Source organism: Monodon monoceros, unplaced genomic scaffold (genome assembly GCF_005190385.1).
Source record: "Monodon monoceros isolate NGI ecotype Baffin Bay Population unplaced genomic scaffold, NGI_Narwhal_1 Super_Scaffold_19, whole genome shotgun sequence".
Taxonomy (NCBI): domain Eukaryota; kingdom Metazoa; phylum Chordata; class Mammalia; order Artiodactyla; family Monodontidae; genus Monodon; species Monodon monoceros.
In genome coordinates this window covers 60,460,078-60,485,912 of record NW_021703775.1, presented here as the reverse complement: position 1 = coordinate 60,485,912, position 25,835 = coordinate 60,460,078, and positions in this window count along the sequence as shown.

Genomic DNA, 25,835 nt, shown 5'->3' with positions numbered 1-25,835 from the left:
TACAACTCTCTTATTCTTTATTCTTGTCGCCTATAAAGCTTACCAAAACTGTAAGATATACAGATATCAAAAAGAGTAAAAAATGATGATGACTATTTTATGATGTGATGATGATAATAAAAAGTAGCCACGGGGCTTCCCTGGTGGCACAGTGGTTGAGAGTCCACCTGCTGATGCAGGGGACACGGGTTTGTGTCCTGGTCCGGGAAGATCCCACATGCCCCGCAGCGGCTGGGCCCGTGAGCCATGGCCGCTGAGCCTGCGCGTCCGGAGCCTGTGCTCCGCAACGGGAGAGGCCACAACAGTGGGAGGCCCACGTACCGCAAAAAAAAAAAAAAAGTAGCCAGTTTGAAATTATACTAACCTTTTCTATTGTTATAGCTTTCAGGAAGAATACAGTAATATGGTTTGTAATCATTGCAATAAGTGCATGTGTTTTAACAGATTTTTAAGATATTTGAACTATTTAGGCCATCAGTACATTAGACTTGTAATTTCAGTTCAGTTTTCAGAAGAAATTAAATAAAATTATAATTTTTTTTAATATTTGGGAAAACATGAAATTTTTGCATTTGTCTTGTACTACAAGTAAAAAAGCATTTCAATATTTAGAAGAAAATCATTTATTTAATGTTTAAAGAAGTCTTAAATTTTTACTAGTTTTGTGAGATTAATATGTTGAGCACTAAGCAGTGCATAAATAATCATGAATGTTCCTTTGTTGGCATGAAAACCTTTGGATGTTAAAGAAGCTAACAGGACTCAGGAAGACCAAGTCCTCTGGAATATCTTCAGCATGTAATGGTTGATCTTGGTGATTTATGAAATCACTGTAAAATTAATATAGCATTCCAGTCCATAATATTGATAAATGTCCTTGTCAATCATCTTCCCCTATTGAACTCAAAATATGGTAGTCTACCAGGGCTCTATCCTTGATTTCTATCTCTTCCTAAGACTTTCTTAAAACAAGCTCTCTAATTGAATCCATTATATCATTATATGTTATTTATTTATCTGAAGATTATCTCCATAATAGTATCTGTAATTACAATCACTACCATAAGTTCCACACTCACATATCTAACTTGCTTTTGGACAACTGCACTTGGATATCTAACAGGTATATCAAATGAAATATTTCCAGGAAAGAACTTTCAATGTCTACTCTATCCCTCACCACCATTTTTAAATGACTACTTCACAATACATACTTTTGGGTGTTGGGGAAGGGGAATGTATCAAGCAGCCAAAAATGAGGTGGTAACTTATTTTTAATTTTTTTATTCTGGTCCATCTATGTTCTCAGACTGAAGATAATCATGCCATGATAATATTCCATTTATCTCACTTTGTTTGTATTTAATTGGATGACATTTCCAGGGGAAGAATTCTCAATTTCAAAGACAATAAATTAGAAACTGCTTAGAAATTCTCCCCTAGAATGAATCAGTTCTCTTTTTCAATGGATAGTATTGTCCTTGCTACTAATCTTAAAGTATTGCCAAAACAGAAAAATAAATATGCTTCAACAATAGTTAATATTTCTAGAGGGAATTTTCCCTGAAAACTGCTTTTGTCTGCATCCTACCTAAAGTGAAAAAAAAAAGAAAAAACAAACACATACTTCTTAAGGAAGAGAACTTTCAAAAAGTGCAGAAAAATAAAAGAAAAAGGTCAGTTATTTGAGGATAGCTACTTTTAAAAAATAGGTAATATTTTATTAAGCACAGAATTCTGGCTTCAGTTCTTCATTTTGAGAGCTGAGTAAAATCACAAGGGAGCTTTAGAAAATATGTGTCACTTACTGCTTTTTCAGTCAGTTCTTAACTTGGTACAAAGTGTAATCTTTGGCAAGGGAAAGAAAATAGAAAATGCTAAGATTCAGAATCTTAAGAGCATCTGCACAAGGTTTCTTAATAGTTAATTTTCCTTTCTATTATTTTTGGTTTTCTTCCAAAGGGCACAGCAAGATTTTGCAGAATACTGTTCAGTTCAGCATTAACAGAGTACCTGCTGACAAGTCTAAAACATTAAATCTTATACTTTGAGAGTCTACAAGTAATTATTAGCAATATTAAGTTTTCTTTCATTTTTAATACAGTATAGATGCAAAGTAAGTGCATGTGTATGTGCATGTACATGTGTGTGTATGTGTGCATATATAATTTAATATAAGAACAGTGGGTAGTCCCCTGTGCTTTTGCTATTATAGATTTAACAATAATTTACTAAGAAATTGAAACCATAGAGATTTCTAAACAGCTGTATTATTTAATTCCATGTTAACATAAACTGAAGAGTATTGGTACCCTATCTTAAGATAGTTCATAAATCAGCAAGCACAGATGGGCACATTATGGAGGACAGCATCCTGTGAACTTTTAACTCTGTTCTGTGACTCAGAAAAAAAAATTTATTCACCAAGCTGTTTTTTTTTTTTCTCTGAGATAGGCTAGTACATGACAGTACTCAGCTGAATCACAAAGCAGAGTACATGGCATAACGGAGATCCAGACACAGTGTGGATACAGGATCCTAAAAAAGGATAAATTTGAGGCAAATCTATGGTTTGAGGAAAGAACTAAAAGGTTCTAGGATTGAGAATTTCTTCATGCTAATGGGATGGTAATTCTGGTAACTCTTCAAAAGCTAAAAATATTGCATCACAATAAAAAAGAAAAAGTAAGAGAGAGAGAGAGAGACAGAAAGAGAGGGAGGGAAGGAGAGAGCGAGCGAGGGAGGTAGGAAGGTTCTATTATTTATCATGTGAATTTTATAGAATACCCTGAAACTCAGAGAAATGAATGACTTACCTAAGGTCACTCAGCTGGTTAAGTGACAGAACGCACGTTCAATTTGGGTCTTTTGGACCAAATTTCCTCTCCTTTCTACCACATTATACTGAATATCCTAAGTTTGTGTTCAGAGAACTAAGGTCTGTCTCATCTTGCTGAGTTTAAAATATAAAGAGAAATATTAGGTAGTTCACTAGGATTTTTTTTCATCCTGAATCAATTTAGCTGTAGTATCTTATGTTATATCTATATATGGCATCAAACCATTAGTTTTCCAGTTGATGCCTTTCTCGCTGCTATCAATGCTCTGCCAATCAAACTTAGAAAATAGTAGGGTTAAAATAGCTGCATGTGGCCATTTTTTTCACCTGCCTTGAAGACAAAAATAGATTAATTTTGTAACAACTCAATCCCATCATTTCACAATGTCACAATCAGTCCAAATGTTACATATAAATAAGTCCATGAAAGAATCTTAGGTTCCTCTTTCAAAGATAGCATGGCAAGGTTAATTATAGTCAGGACATAGCCCAGAATCAGAAAAACTGGTGTAAAACGGTGGAACAAATGGAGCAACCATAATCCAGGATCTGGGCATGAACAAGGGCCTGAATCAAGGAGCCTGGGAGCCCAGGGTAGCAGAAGGGGAACAGAAGAGTCAGGGACACTGAATTCTGCAGATTATAAGAGTGCAGAAGGGCAGAATGAAGAGCTGAGAACAGGGAGAGGGATTATCTGGTGGCTTAGAACTCTTGCAGCTGACTTTCATCCCCTAGACTGCTGGCTAATCTCTAAGTGGTAAGAAACACAGACCTAGGTAAGAGGTTTTTAAAATTAAAAGCAGAAATAATAACATACTAGTATCATTAATTTTTCATATTTACATTTCCAAAGATTTCAGAAAGCAGCAGTTTCTATTTTATTAAAAATCTTTGGATTCAGTTTTTTCTAAGTTATCTGATATTTCAACCCACATCAAATAAATGCCTAAATGAACAAGTGTTTATGAAAAACATCCTACATGCATAAACCCACAACAGGCATTGTGAAGAATATAAAAAGGGATTAAGACAAAGTTCTTGCCATTAGAGACCCACAGACTTTGGAGAATGAGAGCTCAACTATGTGATACTAATTATGAAATGCAGTAAGAACTAATAAAGAGATTTGATTTGCTTAGATACAATAGTGTTTTCGCATACTCTTGGAACTGGGGCTCAGCGAGGATTAGGTAGGCAATAAAGTGAAGGCAAGTCCAATGACTGTATCTAAAAACAGCATCCTAGTAAAACTGGAACATGTAGATTTTACTGTCCCATATTATGCTATAAGTAGATCTTGGTGAGCTTCTCTGATGTTTCATAGATGTGAACCTGAGTAAGGAAGGGTCTTCCTTTATTGGGTGGGCCATCATCTTCAAAAAGAGAGACACATGGAAGTGATGAGGTAGGAAGCTCACCATGGCCCAGCAGCCAGTTAAGCAGACTCTACTGTGGCAAAAATCACAGGAGAGAATTAACAGACATTGCCCTCACTTAGAGGAGAACATTAGAACATTTCCACAGTGCTGAAGGGACAGGAAGGAGTCAGACCTCCAAGGAATTAGGAAGTGTTCGATTAGAGTAATGAGCATGTTATGCAATAACTTGAAGGTCAGGCAAAGGAGTTAGGATTTGATGCAATTAGCCTCCTGTCCTCTGAAACAAGCAAAAAACCCAAGCTTTTGAAGAAGAAAGCCTAGACTTGTGTAGGGGGTAGGGGCAGAGGGGTGATTGTTGTTGAATCCATCCTACTCTCCTTTACCTGAATGGATCTATTTATGTCTCAGTGTTCAGCAAGGAATATCTCAAGGCTCAATATATTATAACCTCCCTTTTTCATTTTAAACTCTCTGATTAGGAGACACATCCACCGAAGTCTTCTATTATTATCTTTACAAAGATTTGCAAAAACCATTCTCCTGGATGGTAGATATGCAGCAGCCCTGTATCTCTAGCTGCAGCTGAACAAATCCATTTAAATATCCTGACATTCCTTCAAACTAATAAATTTCAAACTAATAAATTCAGACTGTGGAAATACAAACATAACATTTTAATTATGCAAGAAATTCCTATCAATATTCCTCTTTTTTTCCTCTTTATTTACATTTTTCCTCAATTCCCTGGTCTGAAAAGTTTGAGGTCCTTTTTAAATTTTCCTTTTCTGTCATCAAATCTAGGACTTCTATGTTAATGTCTCATATATTTCTTTTAATTCAAACTGCTGTTACTCTAGAGTGAGTTTTTCATTTTACTGTTAGACTAATGATGTCTTGTCAACAATCAGTGATTGTAAATGTTGAACACTTGCAATAATCTTCAAGTTCACCTCTTTAAGTCAAGCTCCCTCCAGTTAAATCTATCCTGTGCTGTTCTGTTGGATTTCTATCAGTATATTGCTCTACACTTATTCTACATGCTTCTTTCCATACTTCTTCCTCTTCAACAGAGCTTTTAAAATTCTTTTACCAAAGCACACCTATGTTCACAGGAAATCCTACACGGGGTTGCTATAGGCTAACAGATGAAAACAGTTGCTGTGAATAAGGTGGGGGATGAGGTAGGGAGAGCGTTGGTAACCAGCCTCTCACTTATAGCCCTCCTTTCCACCATAGTTCGCCAGGGGGGTAGGAGAGAAAATATGCTATGTGGTCCCTAAGGAGCAGAATTTGAAAACAACTAAAGTTACATGTCTAGTCAAATCCATTTCACCTCTTCTTACCTATACATGCCTGGTACTTACCCACCTGAAAACTTTTGCTCATTTCTCTGATTCTTTTTCTTTTTTTTTTAATCCTTTCTCTTACTCTCTGACCTACCTTTTCTCCAAGAGTCACAACTTTCCTCCTCTATGAAACTGACTGAGGCCGTAGAAGTCTTAATGATAACTTCCTCCTCTCAAACCTGTATTTGCTGCATGCGATTCACTTGGAGCATGTGCTACTTTGCGTTGATACATGTAAAAATGATAGAGAGATAATAGATGATAGATATGATAGATGACAGATAGATAGATAGACCCTATCTCTACATTTAATTTCCTGCTGCTTTGAAGGCTGGCAATGCATCTCTTAGTTATTTGTAAGCCTAAGATTCAAAACAACATCAATATAAAGTGTTTAAAAATTATGGTACTGGTCTTCCCTGGTGGCGCAGTGGTTGAGAGTCCGCCTACCGATGCAGGGGACACGGGTTCGTGCCCCGGTCCGGGAAGATCCCACATGCCGCGGAGCGGCTGGGCCCGTGAGCCATGGCCGCTGAGCCTGCGCGTCCGGAGCCTGTGCTCCGCAACGAGAGAGGCCACAACAGTGAGAGGCCCGTGTACCACAAAACAAAACAAAACAAAATTTATGGTACTGATATTTTAATTAAGATTAGACTAGCAGGAGTGGGCATATTTTTTGAAATGGAAAACAGAAGTAAGGAAGTCTGGACAGATGTAATATTTATCTCTGTAATGAATGACTGATAGCAAAAGATACAGTTTGATGATATCTACTGTACACCATGATCAGCCCATCATAAAACAAAGTATTAAAGCAAAGTTATATGCAGTTGAAAACAAAACATAGGAAAACATGAAAAATCATCAAATACTCTAAATTTAAGGAAGTGTCACTTTATGTTTCTCAAATTAATCTCTGTTTTAATTAATAAGTCGTGCTGGAAAGGGTGTTATGAAATGGGTAATCTTATATACTGAAGGTGGAAGAGAAAATGTATTGGAAAGACTCTTGACAATATACACCTAGAACCTTAGAAAAATTGCCGTTTCTAAAACCTATAGTTCTATATTTAAAAGTCTATGCAATAAATAATCAGAGATATAGACAAATGTTGAAGCAAAAAGATGATAGGCTAACATAACAAAATAATTGAAATATCCAACAATAGAGAAACAGTAAATTATGATGCATCCAGTTAATAAAATAGTATGATAAATAATAAAATAAATATTACTTAGGAAATTCTAACAACTTGGGAACAAGTTTATAACAGAATGGTAAGTGATAAAACCAAATGATAAATATTTGTTCAGCATCTTCATGACTATATAAACTGAATAGAAAGAAAATTGGAAGGAAATAAATAAAAATATTAACTGTGATTGCCTCTAGGCAATAGCATCCTGTTTATTATATTTTCTATACTTTAAATTTTTTGTATAATGAGCATGCATTTATTTATATCAAGACTTTTTGAATTCAATCGATGCTTATAAGACCAAGGTCTAAGGTAAATTTGAGATTCTCCTTTACTATACTCCCACACTCCAAATAATAAATCAAATTACACGAGAAAAGGACCAGCTACAACTTGGCAATGATGTAAGAGACCTGGAGAAGGCTCTGCTCTGCCGCCTGCTGGGAGGGGGTTCAACTCCAACCCAAGCTTCTTGGTTAAGCTGGACCAGCTGTTGCATGAGGGGCTTTGGAGTCTGTCAAACTGGCAAAGTGTTGTAGTTCCCAGAAAGCTCCTCCACCCCTAAGACGTACTATCTAAGAAAAAAACTGCTGAGAAAGTCATGCGTGTGGCCTTACCAATAACCAGATGTGAAGCTGAAAAATACTTTTCTAAACTTGTAGTAATAAAAAGTAAATTTCTATTCGCCAACCTAAAGGGAAGCCTGAATTAACTGTTGATTTTCTCCAGAGGAAAGTTTACAAAATATTTGCCTTAGGAGAACATGATCATTAGAATGCATCCAAAAATATAGAAAAAAATATAGATGTGTACCAGGCAGTTAATTAGTAATAACTTTGTTTCACTTGGTGATGTTTATGGTGTTTGTCAGCTTTTCAACATTTATAATTTGTTCAGTTTCTTTTCTCCTTCTAAATACATACTTACATACTAAATTTGGTATCTGTAATGTTAAATTATTTTTCTTAAAGAGGACCCTCCAAAAAGTATAAATACCCCATAAAATCTGAATCCATTCCTACTACAGAAAGAAATTATAGGGTTGAGGTCAGAGACCTTGGACTCACTCTTATTTATACAAATACAGTCTGCAAGAGTCAGGGTTGGGACAGATATAAGGTTAGATACTGGGAAATGTCAGAAGATGTCAAGATGTGTATGCTCTTTTCTGGTTGTGTATTATACGTAAAATGGTTGAAACAAAATGCACAAGGATTTCAGGGAATATGTCAACAGTCAGTGCGATCCATGTGGTATCTGAGGGAAAGAACATACAGGACCTTTTAGACATCTGTATGTCTAAACAAACATCTGTATGATGTTTACAGATTCTTTGTACTTACATGGAAGTTTTATGGAATTATTTAATTAATGGCTTTTAAATCTTTTAAACTTTGTTTTCCTATAGAGAAGTCATCATTGATGGTATTCACATACATATTGGGATGGGAGCAGTCAGGGTTAGACTCAGTGTTTAGAACAGTGCCTGTAATTCTACCCATTTATTTTCCACTCCAAAAAAAAAAAAATCATACTAAAATGATAAAGATAAAATGTGGGCCTCTTCTTCTGTGGTTATATGACTATAATCTTTTTCTTTTTTTTTTTTTGCGGTACACGGGCCTCTCACTGTTGTGGCCTCTCCCTTGCGAAGCACAGGCTCCGGACGCGCAGGCTCAGTGGCCATGGCTCACGGGCCCAGCCGCTCCGCGGCGTGTGGGATCTTCCCGGACCGGGGCACGAACCTGCGTCCCCTGCATCGGCAGGCGGACTCTCAACCACTGTGCCACGAGGGAAGCCCCTATAATCTTTTTTTTTCATTGCTTCAATTCAGTTTATTTCTCTCTGCATTGGCCAGAATTTTTGAACAATGTTATATAAGTATAGTGATTATAGGGAAACTTTACCTTGTCTTGATTTTAGTAGAGATGATTTTTAAGGAAGATGTGATAATTTTGTTTTAGAAAACCATTTATTTTTATCATTAGAGGTGTATCTTTCCATTCTTAGATATCAAAAGACTTTTTTTCTGATACAAAGGCTAAAATATTATTAGTATTTTTGTAACATATCTTTCAACAATCATATGCCTACTATCATATACCATTTTATATATATATATATATATATATACTATCATATATTAATACATGCCATATGCAATTATCACATACTCATGTCAGCCAGGCATTGTCAATGCTACATGTTAACCACATTATGCCATTTAATATACTTATTTTATGCATTAAACAGTATTTATTCTTCTGTAGTAGTTTCAAATTAAATTGTATAGAAGTATGTTAATATGTTTTCCTTATAAAAATCTAAGCTATGTCAGATAAGCTCAAGTCCTCACTTTCTTCCAAACTTCTCCTTCAAATCCTTAATTAGTTACATAAGGTTATACATATTTTCTATGTGCTTTCTATATATTTACACATATAGCCATAGAACATATTTTATCACTGTGGTTGTTTATATTTTACATAAATGATTTTATATCATATACGTTTTTCTAAAACTTTCTTTTTCCCAAAAATATGTATTTTGGAAATCTTTGATAACATGTAAATCTTCTTTATTCTTTTTAATTGTTGCAAAGTATTCTGTAGTATTAATCACAATAGAGTTTATTGAGCCATTCCCCTTTTTAGGCTGTTTCATGTTATTATACCATATTAAATGATACTACAAATCAACTTCCTTGTTCATGTTTTCCATGCACTCCATCCTGGGAAACTAGAATAGGTATTAGGAAACGGCTTTAATTAGATCATAGGATATACTCAACTTTAAGGTTATTAAAATCTTCCAAATCACCTCCAAATATACTGAACCACAAGCTGTGAATGAGAGCACCAGTATTGTATGTCCTTGCCAAAACTGGTATAATGAGACTCTAAAACCTTTGCTAGTCTGGTGGATTGAAAAATGATATCTCACTGATATAATGATTAGCAATATAATGATTACTACTATGTTTCAATCATATTTTCAATGTCATTTGCATCTTCTTGTCTGAATTGCTTATTCCTACACTTTGCCTATTTTATTTATTTTTTTAGCATTTTTATTACTTTAATTTTTTAATTTATGGATAAATAAGGTCATAATTCTTTCATTCAGAGAATGGCAGTGGCATACTTTCTATATTATTCATGTATTTCTACTTTTTTTTGAGAATTGTATGCAGGTGTTTTTTAAAAATTTTTATTGGAGTATAGTTGATTTACAATGTTGTGTTAGCTTCAGGTGTACAGCAAAGTGAATCAGTTATACATATACATATATCCACTCTTTCTTAGATTCTTTTCCCATACAGGCCATTATAGAGTATTCAGTAGAGTTCCCTGTGCTATATAGTAGGTCCTTATTAGTTACCTATTTTGTATATAGTAGTGTGTATATGTCAATCCCAATCTCCCAATTTACCTCCCCTGCCTTATCCCCTGGTAAACGTAAGTTTGCTTTCTACATCTGTGACTCTACTTCTGTTTTGTAAATAAGTTCATTTGCACCCTTTAAATTGAATTATTTGCCTTAGTAAAATTTTGAACACTAATAATTTGCCTGATATATGTTTCATGTATTTTCTTCACATATTGCATACAGATAAATTTATCTAATCTCATCCTTCATGTATTTAACCTTTTTTTTCTTTAGGAATTCTTTCCTTCCATAAAGGCCATGAGCATGTTATCCTATATATACATTTGTGTATTTTTATAAATATGTTTTATTTAGGGTTTTCATATTAATATTTGTTTGTTTTTATTATTAGTTTTTAAAGTTGTTTAAATATCTGGAATCTTTTATGAAAGTTTACAGAAATAAACTAACTTAACCTTTTCTAATGGAGAGACAATTTTCCTAACTTGATTTATTGACTAATTCCTCTTTTCCATACGAATACTATATGTGATTTTTATATTAAATTGCCTTATGTTTATGAATTTATAAGCTCTAAATTATATATTATTTTAAATGGCTATAGTTGTTTATCTATGAGTATAAATACTAACAGTACAACTTTACTTACTATAGATTTACAATATATTTAATTACTAGGAATAATAAGTCTCCCTGCTTTCAATGAACCCATGAAACTGCTCTCTCCATCATTTCTCCAAAAGCTTTTTTAGCTATAATTGCACACCTATTTTCTCATATATTTTTTCAGGTTACATGAAAAATCTTTCTAGGATTCTTATTGAGTACAGCCCACCCTGAAGGGACTGGGGCGGGGAAAACACAAGATGAGCAAGGAGTATCTTGCCATGCTGGAAAGCAGGAAACAAAAGGATGTGGACATGTCAAAGGGACTTAGGAGTCAACCTGAAAGAGGTCCCAAAGGTAAGGCTGGAAAAACTTGAGCAACAAAATAAATGGCATAGTACTGAACTACACTCAACGTATAAAATAAATGTACATGAGCCAACTTAGACATAAATAAATGAAAAGACACATAATTAAATTGACACATATATCTTACAGAATAATCTCAAATAATATATGTAGGTATGTCCCCCTCCAGAATGTTAATTCTCTATTATTCTTGAGAAAAATATAGGCTTTGTCATTTTAGGAGGTGATTAACTTATTTGGACTCAAACTGCAAACTCTGTGCTTTGGGGTCAGTTCAAATCGCAGTTCAGTTATCTTATTCTTAGATGAGCTGTTGAGAATCTGCCAACATGTGTATGGTTCAGGGTTCATCCAGAGATTTGGGCAGAGTTTATATTTAAAAAATTGGAAGCTTTCCTTCCAGCTCTGTCCTTTGCAGGATCTTCCCTCTCCCATTACATTCTAGCAACTATGGTTTCCTGAACCTTGTCCTTTGTTTCTCCAAGGCCAGAAGGAAGTGACTAAGAGTTTTCTACTGGAGTGTCAGTCACACTGCATTGTGTCTGTGGCCTGGCATCAGGCTGAAAACTATAAACCAGTGAGTCATCCCCTTTTCCTAGTGTCAATGTGTCTCTAAAATTTGCTTTATTTGTTCATCCTCCAGTGCCTTCAGTGGTCTTTACTTCTTATTAATTTTGTACAAATTAATAGTTATTTGCGTCAATCATACTGGAAACAGTATGATCAATACATATTTTAAAATAAACTTTTAACTTAGTTGCAAAGAAACTACAGAAAGTTCCCATATACCCATCCCAGAAGTTGTTAGCTTCTTATATTAAAATGATGCATTTGTCGCAACAAAGAAACCAACATTGGTACATTATTAACTAAAGTCCAGAATTTATTCATATTTCACGTGTTCATCTAAGACATTTTTCTCAGCCCTAGGATTCAAGCCAGGATCTCATATTGCATTTAGTCATTATATTTACTTAGTTCCCTCCAACCTTTGACTGTTTCTAAGTTTTTCCTTGTTTTTTCATTCTCTTGATAATTTTGAAGAGTACTGGTCAAGTGTTTTATAGAATGTCCCTCAATCTGGATTTTATGTGATGTTTTCCTCATGGCAGATTGTGGTTATGGGTTTGGAGGAAGAATAACACAGAACTGTTCTTTTCATCATATTGTTTTAGGGGTACATACCACTGACATGACATCACTGATGACGTTATCCATGATGATATGGCCAAGGTTTCTTCACTGTAAAGTTAAAGTTTTCCCTTTCTATATGCTAGTCTTTGGAAGTAAATCACTAAGTGCAGTCCCCACTTGGGGAGAGAAGGGGAAAAGGGGAATTAATCTTCACTTGGGGTTGGAGATAAGAAGCTACATAAATTAATTTGGAATATTTTTATAAGTAATATTTGTCTCTTCTACATTAACATATCTATTCAATCATTTAGTCATATCATAAGGACTCATGTATATTTATTTTATACTTTAGGTTATAATTCAATATTATCTTGTTGCTCAAATTGTCCAGCTTTGGCCACTGGGAGCTCTTCCAGGTTGACTTTGACATGCTCCCATCCTTTTCTTGTTTTTAATACTTTCTTACTCTGTGATGCTACCTTATCTATGAAATAGGCTAAACCTTTTAAAAGATTTTATAGCTTATAGGAATGACATACTTAATACATGTGAAGTACAAAGAAGAATCCCTCACTAAACATTAGCTATCATTAAGAATGCATGTCTACTTCATATCTAATATTTGTTGAAACACCATTTTTATCTTTATATTTTTCAGTTGTAGGATAGCTTCTCTAGTGTATCAGATAAATCACTATTTACATGTTCCACAAGGTTAATTCTACTTCTTTACCTCTCCAATATGGATTTTAGTTGTATACCTGCATTTTTTTGTATTTCATGGGAATCTCTTTTTCTCACCCATATTTCTTTTTGCCTTTATTGATGTTCTTCTTTTATTTCATAAAAATATCCTTTTGAAGATGGCAGAAGATTTCTATACATTGTTTTGCTCATACCTAAAATAAATAAAGTTCAGCTTCTGCTATTCTTCCAAGCTGTTCAGAAGGATATTTCCCTTGTCCTGCAATATTTTCTTTCCATAGGTCCCACAATAATTTTATTATACTAAATTACCCTTGACTCATTTTCAGTCACAGTGTATAGTTTTCTCTTGGCTATGCTTAACTGATGATTTGGATTTTCTTGCTTTCTCTAACTGGATTAACACCAGCGGGTCTAGTGGATGTACACTGGTTCCAGCCCAAGTTCTTGTGCCTAGCAAACATTTGTCTCCTGTGGCTGTCCTAGGTTAAAGTGGGCTACATTTGGCTGGAAGCACTAAGTGGTATTAAAAACTACATCTCCAATGGACATTGCTTATGAAAACTTTTCAATCTCTACTGCTGCCTTTATTCTTTAACACACATAATAACATAAACCAACCCCCTCAATTCTTCCCTAATTGCCTGCTCTTTCATTTACTGACTTTGACTTTCAGAATGGATATAGAGTAGAGAGTATTAATGAACTGCGGGGTTTGAGGTAGAGGGAGGAATGAGTGATAATAATATACAAGTCTCAAAAAGCTGTACCTGTAGAATAAGGGGGATAATGTTTGCTTTTCAGTTGAGTCTATTGGGAAGGTAGGCAGCAGGGAAGGTATATGACAAGAAGTGTCCTTATATCCAAGTATAGGTCTCAGGTTTGTCCTACTTAATGACTTAAATACTAGATATCAATACAGCACAAGTTTCTTAGTTCAATACTATTTGGCATATGAAGAATTATTGGCACTATAGTGTTGTTGCCAAAGAACTAATATTCTTATTGCATATTTGAAAATTTTAGTAATCTCAGAATAATGTGCAAAAGTCCAATTAAAAATCAATAGAGACCATGTTAGACATTGGCAGGTCTCTGGTACATGACATTTGGGGGAATGATAGACAATAAAGCATAGAGAACAGATATTAAGTTACACAAATACACAATGGTATTATAATTTTCAAAAACACAATGGCAGAAATTCTAGCATGGGGTTTCAAGAATTATGGCCTAATCCAAAATTCCCTCACAGTTCTTTAATGATGCTCATGTAGAGTATAGAATATGAACTGATTAAGGGAAATAATATTTTAATGTAGAGAGTCAATAAAGCTGGAGACATTTATATAAATTTAACACATTTTACCTGAAAGCATTTTTATCTCATTGTCTCTTGAATATATTACATACTATAGTGAATTGTATTTTATGTCTTGTATATACTGTCCCCATAAGTCTTGAATGCAATGGTGTCAAATTTAGGAGAGCACTGTATATTTTGAAATTTCTAAGTCATAATAGGTACAATAGAAATCATGAATTAAATTCTTAACATCTAGATATATATCCAGTTTTCTAAAATAGTATCCTATCATTGAATTCCCAGCATCTTCACAACCCTACTAGATTGACTAATTCACTAACCTTTCAAATGCATTCAAAATTAACTGTTAATGACTGATAATAATAACAGTACTGTGTCATGTTGCAAGGATTAAATGAGCTAATATATTTAAAGTCAGTTTCAGGCTGGATATGTAGTTGCCATATATATACTTAAATTAAAAACTGCACTCTATTGCCTTTTTGTCACCGGATATTTTAGTGATAAGTTAATGTGAAAATTTTAACAAAAAAAATATTTTGGGATGTGAAGGAAACATTTTTCTGAGGGCCTTCATATTATATTATGTAGTTAGCAACCCACTGCATTTAGGTATTTCATCAAATAGATAATTGTATTACCACTTACATGAAGAATGTTAGAGAGTGTTTACTTAAGTCCTAGTCTATGCCAGATATGACACTTGGCACAGTGTCTACCAAGCAGCCCTCCAGAAAGTTACATTTGATTGATATGTTATTTCATTCTATTGTGCAGATAAGGCATAATCTCGTCCTGGTAAAGTCCTCATTTTGCAGAAAAAAAATATATATCTTAATGCTTGTTTCTGTTGTACCACTAAGGTCTTATAATAAATACTCCTATTAAAATGCAGAGTGTCTCCTTCAACGTAATGATAACATCAGCAAATTTCGTAAGCATTGGGGCAGCTAAAGCTAGAGAATTGATTAACTCTTACAAAGTGACTCTAATTCAACTAATTAGATGTTGAACAGGTGTTAAAGTACAGCTCCAGTGATTCATTATTTTCTTCAGGAGCTCTACCTATCTTATTTAAAGTTCCAAAAATTTAAAACAATCCAGTCCATATGAATACTTATAAACATGAGGTCTCTTTGTACTGGAAAATCTATCTATAATAATTCTAATATACATGCAGGAAGCTATTTGCTAGATTCAAAGCTCAGTAAGCAACTCAGGCAGACCTGTGGTCTTTGTCACTAATTTATTGTCATTTGGAGAGGCCATTCTCACTACCATTTATCATTAAACACCAGTACCTTGACCCATATTAAACTGTAATTTGAAAATAGAGAAAGCTCACAGTACTCTGCATGGATGAGGGACTCCAGAGAATCGACTTTCAAGTTTCCACACTAAAAAATGTCTTTGGGTCAGTAATCACTATGAGATAGGAAAGTAGATACAAGCTTCTTACTATTTCTATTTCTTGTTGTGTATTTCTCTCTCCTGTGGTGGAGTCCTACAATAAAAGATAGAGATAACAATGTTTCCACAATCAGATGTTTTAATATCGATAGACTTGGCCATTGAAGAAAACGGGCATCAGTTACAGTATTATTATTAATAACAGTACTTTAGTAAAAACATACTGTTTAAATTCATGTTTCTTATGTGCCAGGGAATGTCCTAAGCCTTTTAGGCCTTTTTGTTCATTTAAACCTTATGTGAACTCTCTGTTGTGGGTGTTATTATCCTCATTTACATAAGGATAAACTGAAATTCAGTCTAGTAACAATATGTGAAAGAACAGTATGTGAAGGAACATAATCACGTCTAAGTGGTTCTAGAGCACATACTTTCAAATAATGTACTATGAGTCTCTCCTTTTCATGACTCTATGTCACAGGTCAGAGTTGAACACTGGGAAAAAAATAAAGGAATCTGGACTGGAAATCTAAGAGTAAACATTTATATTAAAGTGCAGGTGTCTATGTTGTTCCAATTAGAAGTTCATATAAAATTGCCAGGAGCACTGCCTGTGTATTTAAATAATGGAGTCAATTTTGCATATTTCTACTGTTACCATTCCTTGTTCTAAGCTTTCCTGCTTCCTTAGATTTTCCTTTGGATTCTCGCCTCTATTTATATTTTACACCTCTCACCATGCTCCTGAAAAATACTCTTATTTACTCGTGATTCCCAGGGCAGATAGCAGCAACCCACACTTCTATTAACAGTACTTCCTAGTTTTCTCTTCATATATTTATTAATATGATTCATTCATTTATATGGTTTAAACTAAGCAGCTATAACAAAGAGATTTCCAAAAATACAGTGACTGAGGGAAGATGGAAGTCTAAGGAATGTCTCATCCTTGAGACATAGTATTGCTCTCTGGGTTTATTTATTTCCTGGAGATAGAAAAAGGATAGAGGAAGTGGAGGGCAAGCAGCTTCCTCTAAGGCTGTGACCCAGAAATGAACTTTTGCACATATACTGAAAACTGATAGCAAGGGAGCCTGGGGAATATAGTCTCTAATTGCTAATACTATCTAGGTGCATCAGAGAGGGAGCCAGGGTCTTAATTATAAGTTGAGTAACTGAAGAATGAATACTGATATCAATAACTGTCTCTTCCACAAGATTCAAACACTTTAGTTGCAGATCAGAGACACACTTTGTCTATTTATTTTCTTATCCCATTGCATTCCCAGCTATACATGTTTCTTATCCAGTTCCCTCAGCCTGCATGTCCCCAAATCAAAGGATAATTATTAAAAGTTCAAGAACAGCAATCACAACACTCAGCAATCACAACTCTATTTAAAATGAATAGAGTTGGAAGCCAGTGTAATGGTCATAGTTGCGCAAGAGGTCAGACCATAAGAAATAAACACAGAACAACATAGGCAGAATAATTCGATTGTTCAGTGTTTCTATGCGTTTTAAATGGAGGCTGACCAATAATCTGGCCCACATATTTATTTGTAGTTTAGCTGATTGTTTTGACCTCACTTCTTACAAAATTTGATAGTTGTAAGACAGACTATGTCAGACAGGCTGTGAAATTACATAGCACCAGAGAGCTAATATGGCTGATTAGAAAATAATGCTAAGGACCAAAAATACAATTTCAGTTCTTTACTATAGTAAATTGCTTTTTTTTTTCAGAGGCTTTGCCACAGAAATTATCCACATGCTGTCTCAGCGGAGTTGTTTCCAGATAGTTCAGGATCCTTTTTTCTCTGCCCTGATTTTAAAAGGCCCTTTTTCAATGTGATAGCCTAATCTGAACACAGCAATCTTGATGGGAAATAAATAGAAAATATTATGTGTCTATTTGCACAACAGGTTTTGTTTGTTTTTAGCAGCCATGTCAGGGTCACTGTTGAACCACATGAGGTCCACGCCAATTAAAATTCTCATAGGGGTTGTGACCAGGATGGTAGAGTAGGAAGACCCTGAGCTCACCTCCTCTCACAAGGACACCAAGATTACAACTACTAGTATCTATCTATGCAAATGACCTGCAGACCGGCAGAAAATTTTCCATCACTAAGGATATAAAGAAGCAACCACAATGAGATGGGTGATGGGGCGAAGGCGTGTTATAGTCAACACCCATATCCCGCTGTTGGCAACCCACACATGAGAGGATAATCAAAATTGCAGAGGCTCTCCCCAGGGAGTAAGGGGTCTGAACCCACATCAGACTTTACCAAGTGGGATTTACCCCAGGGATGCAAAGGTAGATCAATATTTGCAAATCAATCAATGTGATATACCATATTAACAAACTGAAGAATAAAAATCATACTATTTCAATAGATGCAGAAAAAGCTTTTGACAAAACTCAACATTCATTTATGATAAAGACTCTCAACTAAGTGGGTAGCTAGAATGAACCTCAACATAATAAAGGCCATATATGAGAAACCTAGAACCACCATCACACTTAACATGAAAAGCTGAAAGTATGTTCTCTGTGATCAGGAGCAAGACAAGGATGCCCACTCTCACCACTGTTAGTCAACACAGTATCCAAATTCCTAGGCACGGCAATCAGAAAAGAAAAATAAATAAAAGAAACCCAAATTGGAAAAGGAAAATTCAAACTGTCATTGTTTGCAGGTGACATGATATTATATACAGAAAATTCTAAAGATGCCACCAAAAAATTATTAGAATAAATGAATTCAGTAAAGTTGCATGATACAAAATTAATATACAGAAATCTGTTGCATGTCTATACACTAATAACTATCAGAAAGAGAAATAAAGAAAACAATCTCATTTACAATTGCATCAAAAAGAATAAAATACCTAGGAATAAATCAAACTAAGAAGGTTAAAGACCTGTACTAAGAAAACTATAAGACACTGATGAAGGAAATTGAACATGATACAAACAAATAGAAAGATATACTGCATTCATGGAGTGGAAGCTTTATTATTATTAAAATGACCATACTACTCAAAGCAATCTACAGATTCAGTGTAATCCCAATTAAAATATCAATGGCATTTTTCACTGAACTAGAAAAAAAGTTCTAAAATTTGTACGAAAACACAAAAGATCCTGAATTGCCAAAAAAAAAAAAAAAAATTGAGAAAGAACAATGTTGGAAGTAACACAGTCCTGATTTCATACCTCACTACAGTAATTAAAACAGTATTGTATTGACACAAAAAGAGTAAATCACATAGATCAATGGAACAGAACAGAGAGCCCAGAAATAAACCCACACTTTTATGGGTAATTAATCTACAACAAAGGAGGTAAGAATATACAATAGGAAAAAGACAGCCTTTTTAAGAATTAGTGTCAAGAAAATTGGACAGCTACATGCAAAAGAATCAAACTGGACTACTTTCTCACACCATACACAGAAATTAACTCAAAGTGGATGAAAGACTCAAATGTAAGATCTGAAATCATAAAGCTCTTAGAAGAAAACATAGGCAGTATGGTCTTTGACAACAGTGTTAGCAAAAATTTATTTTTGGATCCCTATCCTCAGGCAAGGGAAACAAAAGCGGAAATAAACTGGGACCACATTAAACTAAAAAGCTTTTTGCACAGTGAAAGAAACCATCAACAAAATGAAAAAGCAGTCTACTGAATGGGAGAAGATATTTGCAAATGACATATCTTATAAGGGGTTAATATTCAAAATATACAAAGAATGCATATAACTCAACATCAAAAAAATAAAAAAATCTGATTAAAAAATGGGCAGAGGACTTGAATAGACATTTTTCCAAATGGGACATATAGATGGCCAACAGATATATGAAAAATGGTGTTCAACATCATTAACCATCAGGGAAACCATGACTTTTAAGCCTAGAGAACCCAGAGTCACAGGGGTGAAAGGAAGCAATCCTCCAAAAGATTCACGTGGAATGAGCTTTCAGGGTTCACCAAACCATCTGCTCTACCTATTGTGGGTGCAGAATAATATAATGACCATTGTGCAAGTGCTGCTATGAGTATTTTGCCTTGTCTTCAGAGGATATTTTCTTTGACTTGGGGCTTCAGCTGCACCATTGACAGGTCATCCCATTGCTATTTTGGATTGGACAGTCATGGGTTGTATGGTATGTGGCAGAACCACAGGATTCCATGGTGATGTGCACACTGTTGCACCTCCTTTGCTACAGAGTGAGTCCCTTGAACATAATACTCTTTGGGATGCCATGTAAACGTATCAAATACTTACAAGTCCCTAGACAATGGTCCTGGATGGGGCCCTTCAAGCAGGAAGGAAAAACCTATACCTAAAACACGTATGCTATTCCAGATGTCCTCACCAATTTTCCGATTTTTCTCTTTTCAGCTTCTGATGAACTTGCCAACCCATTTCTTTTTCTCTGTTCAGCTTCTGAGCACTCTCCAAGCAATTTGCCACTGCTCATGAATCTACATACTGTTGGCCCCCTGGCATTTAGTATCTGTGAATGGAGAACCGCAGATATGGAGGGCCTACTATGGGAATTGAGTATTCATGGATTTTAGTATCGGCAGTGGGTCCTGGAAGCAATCCCCATGGATGCTGAAGGACAACCGTACTGACTCAGGTTATTTCTAGATAACTAAAGTGGATTACCAGCTTCAATACATATTCAGCTTGCAGTCACTTTTAATAAGCACCCAGATCAGAGAAATGACATGGCCTTGTCTTCTGCCTCCATCATTTGGTCATAAGGAAGCCACCATGTGGGCATAGAAGAGAGCTGAGGAAGAGAGCTGATTCAACAGTTGTGTATTACATGGAGTCTGGGTAACCTTGCTTGTGTGACAAACTTATGGTTTCTGGCACTGCTCATGCTTAGTCCCAAATGCACAACTTCTATCTTACAATGGATTTCTAATGATCCTCTTTGATTTCATGATTTGGTAGGTGCAACAGAACCAAGCACATAATAGTCACATGATAACTTGGTAACAGTCACTGTGTCTCTACCAGGTCATGTTAGCCAGCTAATTTGAACCAGAGGCTATCTATTCTCCACCTACCACTGTGATGGGTTTTTCACTGCCAGCAGGATTTGGGTGCTCTGTCTCCAAAATTTTATCTGAATATGCACTTTCTTAGACTACTCCAATCACTGACTCTTACAGGAAACAGGACTGAGATGGAGATTAGCATGGTGGATGGTAATTCAAGAGTGCTCTTGGGATCAATGTTATGGGGAAGAGAAGGAAGAAGATTGGACAGAGGGATAATTTAGGTCGTTGAGCAGTCACAATAAGGCTTCAGCCAACCCTACATAGAACTCTGAAGGCAGAATAGCCCTTCAGAGTTGTCACAAGTTGTGACAAAGGGTCCAGTCCTTTATACAACTTATTGACCAGTCACTGGATGGGGGCTGTCCTGGGAAGAAGGTGTGACTTTGGGGGAGGTGACTCTCTTTAGCTAAGGACAATTCCTTGAGAGGACTGACAGTTGACACCTATCAACCTTCCTTCCTTGGGGGCTGAAAGGGAGGGTGGGCCCTTCAAAGGATCTGAGCCAGCACCACATCTCTGACACTTTCAAATGTTACTTCACCAGGATGGGTCAGAGATTTTAAGCCAAGTTTTTTGTCTGTTTTTGCAAATTTGGTCTTAACTCTAAACCCTTTGCTTTCTACTATGACAAAGTTTTGTCTGTCATTCCATATATTATTTAAAAATGTCAAAATGTTGTCTAAGGGTAGATATATACAGCTATAATCATTATTTAAGTGCAATTTTTATTCCACTATTTTTACCTAAAATGATATTTTTCAATATATCTTTTGAAAAAACTGTTGCCTGTATTTTCCTCCTTGGTATATTTTGAAAGCTGAGATTGTAGAACACTTTTATCATGTTTGCATTATGACTGCAGGCAGGTAATTCTGTGAATTATGTTTAAACTGCTAAAGAGATTATAACTCCTCTGCAGACATAATCAAAACAAATGAGTAATATTCTATTCAATATGTTTTTTTTTTACTATAATTGCAGATCAATGAATGATTGACTAGATTGCTACACAATCACTTTGATTTGGTTATTGGATTGACTAAAATAACATGGATCACCGAGGATTCCCATAACTCCCATACCAATCATCTACTCTGAGGGATACACAGAGTGAGGGTAGTTTTTCACCTGAAAGAGTAGGACCAACAGCCTCCTTCTTACCTGTGACTCAAGAAAACAAAGCATTCACAACCACTGCTTAATCAGGATCAGGCCAAGAATGAGCAGAAGAAACTAAGTTTTGTCATTTTTTATCTCTAAGCTAAGAGGTCAGATGAAACTACACCTGATCTGCAATAACTTCTGATTCTCTGAGTGTTGAATAGCATTTAATTTGAAGTGTTTTCCTAAATAAGAGTTTACTTTTCTTCATTACCAACACACCAATCCCTGAATTGTCTTTTATGACTGCTTTGAATGCCATTATTTACCTGTGTTTCAGTGGCCAGAGGAATTTCAAATTTTAACATAGGACGTAACATTCAGCATTACTTTGCTTTATTTCTTAAGAGACCTGAACAAACGTTTTGCAATTTACTCTAGATAGAACATGGGGTTGTAAAAGTTTTCTGTAAAGAGCCATACAGTAAATATTTTCAGCTCTGTGGATCATTTGGTTTCTGGTGAATGGACCTAGTTCTGCTGTTATAGCAAGAAAGCAGCCATCGATAATGCCTAAATGAATGGGCATGGCTGTGTTCCAATAAAATTTTATTAAAAAAAATAAGAGTCAAGCCAGATTTGACCTGTATAGTTCACCTATAAGTCATTGTCTGCCAACCCTTCATTTATACAATTCCAAAGAACAGAGCCAGGTGAAAAGTGAGTCATTTCACTAAGTGAATGTTTGGTTTACTGAAACCCCCAAATTTTGATGCTTGAAAATACTCAACAGATGGAGTGAATATCCTTAGCTTAAATCTGACTGTCTGACATCGTATAAGCAGAGCCACCCAATCCATCACAGGCTGTGGCAGAAAGATGCAGGCAAACCAAATCTTTTGACCTTCTATGAGTCCCTATGAAATTTAGCAGTAAGTTCCACTGAACAAAAATGTAAGATCTAGATAGTGTTCTAGACACAGGGGTCAAAAAATATAAGTACCCACTTTTTGTAGGATTCTATATGCCCCACCATTATATATTTATTTTTAAACATATCTAAAATCAAGTTAAGAGCACAATTTTCATCCTTCTAGCCTCTCCCCCAGATAATTAACTTGCTTTTCTCTTGTGGTCATATTTCTGGAAATATACATTTGTTAAATGTAGCTGAGTTAATTTTTTATCATGAAAAATCATTTCCTTTTATAACATACTAGCTTTGCATGGATTCTTTTTTCTCTTCATAATTACCTGATCTAACAGATCTGAGAATTCAAGAATTTTGTTATACCTTCCTAAAGAAGTCACGTGATGATCTAACATTTCTCTTGTTGAAAAATGCGGGGATTGCTTTGGAGATGGAATGGCTCTCAGATTTACTCATTATTATATTTAATTTCATACTTTTGGCACATAAAATTCCAAGCTAATGTTTTATGCTGCTTCACACACAACTTGCCATTCAATTGATGCCGTTAGTATATCATTTCTCTCATCTGCTAAGTGTATCTCAGAATGTTATATGACTTTTTTCTAGATCTGTGAAATCATCACTGTAGTTTATGTGAAACATGAAGTTTATTCATTTTTGACTAGCTCACCTCTGGAATGCAAAATTTGCTGCTAGACAGCAAAGTCTGAGACAAAATTTTATCTGACAGTTTACAGTGCAATCCATCCCATCCTTATGCTTTACATATTCTTCTTTGTTTCTGCTTCTGAGTATAATAGGTTACATATATTGAAATCATTATACCTCTCTAATGTACATTCTGTCCACATCATGATTAGGGAATGCCAGGCATGACACTTAATATAATTAAGAGTAATGGTTGATCGAGGACTCATCCTCACCTACATGTTTGTGTACTATACCTAGATCTCTTGGGATTTTATTTAACTGAAATTCCAGAAATGATTTACATGTAGTCTTTCTTACAGTTCTTCACAGTTATTTTTTTCATATTCAGCAGTGCACAATAACTCCACGTAAGTTTGGTAGAGGCTGGAAGAGCCACATCATAATCTCCCTCTAAGAATAAACTATTTAGACAATATCAATTAATAATCACAGAAACATTTTTTGAAACAACTGGATCTCCAAAATTTGACATAACTCTCTTCACTAAGACTAAAAATTTAACATGACATGGAAAACAGCTACAGAAAATAATTCAAGTTTGCCTATTTGTTTAGGAGAGTTCTGGGGACACTCAATAAAACACACTGAGAGTCTGGGCCAGTAGATTTGTTATTGCCCTCAATGAAGTAAAACTGTGGCGGCGCATAAAATGAGCCATCTTTGTCATCATCTACAACAGAGGTCAGACATTGAGCAGAACCTACCTATTAGCTATAGAAAAAAGACAAAAGATAGAGGGAAAGATGGATTTTTCTTAAAACCTACCAGTATTAGTTTCCTAGAGCTGCCACAAACTGGGTGGCCTAAAACAAGAGAAACTTATTCTCTCAGTCTGGAACCCAGAAGTTCAAAAGCAAGGTGTCATCAGAACCACACTCTCTGGAGGCTCTACAGGAAAATCCATTCCTTGCTTCTTCTAGCTTCTGATGGCTGTTGGCATTCCTAGACCAGTGACCACATCATTTCAGTCTCTGCCTCTGTGGTCACATTACCTCCTTCTCTTCTGTTTGACTGTGTCCCTCGGTGTTTCTTGGTCTAATCTCTCTATCTTTTATAAGGTTACATGTGATTGCGTTTAGGGTTTAGGGCCCACCTAGAAAATCCAGGATAAACTCCTCTCAAGATCCTAAACATAATCACATCTGTAAACACCCATTTTTTTTCCAGATAAAATAACTTTCAGAGGTTCTGAGGATTAAGCCATGGACATATCTATTTAGGGACCACCAGTGTATCCAGTCCATACACTATCTTTCTATAGCTTGGTTATGCAACCAGAACTTTTTCTGTCTCACCCCTTAAAATTTTTTTTTACTTATTAGATTAGTTAAAATTAGATTTTTCTTTCTTTTTTTAATTTTTTTGTCCAAGCTGTGTGGCTGCTTGTAGGATCTCAGTTCCCCGACCAGGGAATGAACCCTGGCCACGGCAGTGAAAGCCTGGAATCCTAACCTATAGGTCACCTGGGAACTCCCCAAAATTAGATTTCTTATATTAACATCATATTAGTTTTCCATGTTTCAAAAGTAAAATGGTGAAATAATAATTATATCTAGTTTCCTATCTTGTTTTGCTGGCTCTGTATAATTAGTAAAACTTACTTATGGTCAATTTATCAGTACAAAATCAAGAGTCTTAATTATATGCATGCTATTTAGCCAATCATTTCATTTACTGAATTATTCTTATAAATCTATTTAAAGATGTGCACAATGATTTAGTAGTATTTATAATAAAAAGTAAAGTAGTATTCCAATAGTAGAGGAACAGACTTCCATCACTGGTAGTTTAGGAGACTGGATATATTGAACGTCTCTCCTGATTAAAACAACAAAAAATGTTGGATGTATTCTAAGCTCTATTTTAAAATACATCCTTTGGCCGGGGCTTCCGAGAAGATGGCGGAAGAGTAAGACGCGATCACCTTCCTCCCCACAGATAAACCAGAAAATATCTACACGTGTAACAACTCCTACAGAACACCTACTGAACCCTGGCAGAAGACCTCAGACCTCCCAAAAGGCAAGAAACCCCCCACGTACCTGGGTAAGGAAAAAGAAAGAAGAAAAAACAGAGACAAAAGGATAAGGACGGGACCTGCACCAGTGGGAGGGAGCTGTGAAGGAGGAAAGCTTTCCACACACTAGGAAGCCCCTTCGCGGGCGGGACTGCGGGTGGCGGAGGGGGAAGCTTCGCAGCCCCAGAGGAGAGCACAGCAACAGGGGTGCGGAGGGCAAAGCGAAGAGATTCCCTCACAGAGGATCAGGGCCAACCGGCACTCACCAGTCCGAGAGGC